This window comes from Ceratosolen solmsi, unplaced genomic scaffold, assembly GCF_000503995.2.
Source record: "Ceratosolen solmsi marchali unplaced genomic scaffold, CerSol_1.0 scaffold7, whole genome shotgun sequence".
Classification (NCBI taxonomy): Eukaryota; Metazoa; Arthropoda; class Insecta; order Hymenoptera; family Agaonidae; genus Ceratosolen; species Ceratosolen solmsi.
Genome location: NW_011948413.1, coordinates 1,124,514 through 1,127,882, shown reverse-complemented (window position 1 = coordinate 1,127,882; position 3,369 = coordinate 1,124,514).

The window sequence follows — 3,369 nt, the reverse complement described above, 5'->3', positions numbered from 1 at the left end:
AGGTAATACGATCGGCGTACACGAAGCCAAGAACACCGATTCGTTACGATTGCAGAGTGGTACAAATGGCAGGTAATGCCCCTCCATGAGCACAACCTGTGCAAAAGCAAATTTTGCACTCGTATTTCATGATTTGTTATCCCAAATACTTAATTTGCTTATATTAGTTTTCATGCACTCAGCTATACTCAAATAAACAATTTTCTAAGATTCAATTACAAAATTAAACAATTGTAACAATAATTTATGGCTCAGAATTGACATTTTGCATATAATATATGCTGTTATAATTAAAGATTTATTTTTTTAAATGTTGATCATTATCGTCTAAAATTTAAATTGAATTTGTTTATAATAAAAGTAGTAACTATATCTCGGTAAGATAAAAGATTAGCTATTTATTGACAAAAATAAAACTGTAATGATTTAAAGATTTCAGATCCTAATTTTAGCGAAATTGTCTCTTCTCGTTTAATAATAAGTATTAAAACACAATTCTATCAATGAATCAATGAATTATCAATGAATAAACGGATATTGTTAACTGAAAGACATTTGTTCTTACTGCTCAAATGATATAATTAAATGAGTTATTTAAGAAAAATTGCAAGGAACGTTTTAGTGAGCAATCCCATAATATAGTGCAATGGCAGAAGGTCCATGTTTGCACAAAGTCAAGAAAGCAGATAACAAATGAATGGTAGAGTCAAGTCAGGCGAAGCAAATAGGTATCGTTTGCACTCAGGCATCCCCGGCCATGGGATACACATACCTTTTGATCTCCGAAGCGAAGCTGCCGTCGCGAGTTCCGCGATACATTTATGCGACACAAGAATAATCTTCGGTCGTCCGGCGTAGTGGGGCCGCTCCTAGCCAGCTGATTTTGTATGACCATGTGGTCTTGCTTGTCGACCACGTCGTAAACGCTGTCGCCGTGGATCAAAAGGTCTTCCTGCAAATGCCGCGACCATTTTCGCACAGTTAAATTTCGTTCAAATGAATCCCATGCGCACCCTCAAGTGGTTTTAGGTATGTACCCGGAGTTAATCTTTGCTCGAAAATTATTACACTACCTTCTTTCCACTATAGACAGGACTAAAAATCCAGTTTTTCTCCTCATTTTTTCTTTTTATATATTCAAACACGTGCGACGTCCCGAGAATATTCATGTTTACATTTATTTAATAAACCGTGTGCTTGTATTTTCACATTGTAGTTTCATGCCTCATGTGCTTATCGAATAACCGACTAGTAGTTAAAAAATTACATTGTATTTCTACAACAGCTTCGATATCAATCAATAGAGCGTTGTCAACAGACGCAACTTTGTACTTTAAATTGATTCAATGGCAATATGTTATTTGGATTTTGTTTTTAACCAAAATTATGCATTTTATTAAATCGCCATATGATAACATTAAATATGATTTCACATATTAAAATATAATCTTACATTAATTTAAATAATAAAATTCTCTAATATTTATTTATCAAATTTTTGTATTCGAAATATAATTAATCATAATATAAAGAAAAGCATACATATTTGAAAACACTATTTGAAATTTTTCCTTTTGAAATTCAAAGTATTTATAATACAATATTGAAATATAATAAATGAATTTAAATTTGTCATGACTACATGAATTTTAGCACTTGTCACGTTTTAGCCTTAATTATTATAATTATAAGTATTTTTGCAATATCATTTTAAAGTAAATATATTCAAATCTTTCTGAAATAAATAAAAAAAATTGTGATAAAATCATATAATTAAAACCAATAAACACCTAACTTTAAAATTGCTTCATGTGATTTTTGAGGGATACATTTTAAGATTTAAAATTTTGTTCATATAATTAATTTCAGTCATGCTATAAACGTCATGAAGCATTTCGCATCGTAAAGTGGTTAGCACGAGTGTCTTACAAATTATTTCGAACATGTATTCATTTTCAATTGTAGAATACGTTAATATTTCAATTTTTCATTTTTTACTCTCTAAGTATTTAAAAATCACACAAAAAATATTTATTTAAACTGATAAATAAAGACTGGCTTTGAGTTATATTTAATTTGAAACAACTGTTTAAATAATTTTTTAGCGACATATTTTATATTTTCAATTGTAAAATTATTGTGAAAATTTCAATATTTACATTTTTAATGATACATATTTTAAAATGTAATAAGTAACTATCATAGAATGATAATATGATAATATTTAAACACTAAGGTTTATAATTTCCTTATATAATCAAGAAAATATAAAATTGCAATTAAGTACGTAGTGTAGAAATGAATGATTTTTAAATATTTTTCCATCAGAATCTACAAGTTTGATTTCATGATGCTAGAAATATAAAATTTATATTTCAAATTAAGAAATATGTTTTATATTAATTTATATTTACAATTTGCTAATAGATTATTATTTATAAAATGGTATTTGAAAGCAAATCAATTGAGAAAAAAATATACAAATCGAAGTTAAATGAAAACATTTATATGGTAGTTAGGATATGGAAATTAAAGTCCTCTAAGTTAATTTATAATTCATATTCAATAACAGATATGTGATTTTTATTGTATACACGCGCTTAAATGTATACATGCAGGCAAAAAACATCTAAACAAAGTAATATATATACAATTTTTAATTTGTATCCACCCTTGACTGAATTTTTTTTTTAATTATTACCATCGAGTGTCCCAAATACTCGGCGGCATTTTCCGATATGTACAGCAACTTGCCCTGTTGAGTCATCATCATAATGAAACCGGACATGGCCTGAAAAGTAGTGGTTGCCGGTTATTGGTCTTAAAGTCATATATGCAGACCTATAAATATTCTAGCTCACGAATATGACGACAATAAAAAAAAAGAGGAAAAGAAGAAGAAAACTAAACTGGAGTCTTTGACTGTATCGTTTTTAGTTGCAAGCGGATTTCCGTACGAGTGTCGATTAAATTTTACAGACATCGTAAAAAAGGAGGCAACTATGCCTAGGTACATATTATCGTTATCGTGCAGTCTATGAATATACGCAGGGTTTTTCATTTACCTACCATTTTATATGCTTTAAGTCCATCTGTGATCTATGTAAGCATGGACAAAAAAAATGGTTCTCTTTTTAATAATGACCATCGATTTCATTGTAAAAATTGAATTTTATTCCATGCTCATTATTTAGTCATAGTAAATTATTTACTTTAACAAAAAAATGCATTATAATTGTTTTTACGTAGCGTAGTACTACTTTTTTTACATTATACTTTTGATAAGATGGGTTGTAAAATATTAAGTGATGTATAAAAATTAATGTATGAAAGTAACATTGCGACATATTTCTCAGAATTTACCTTTGA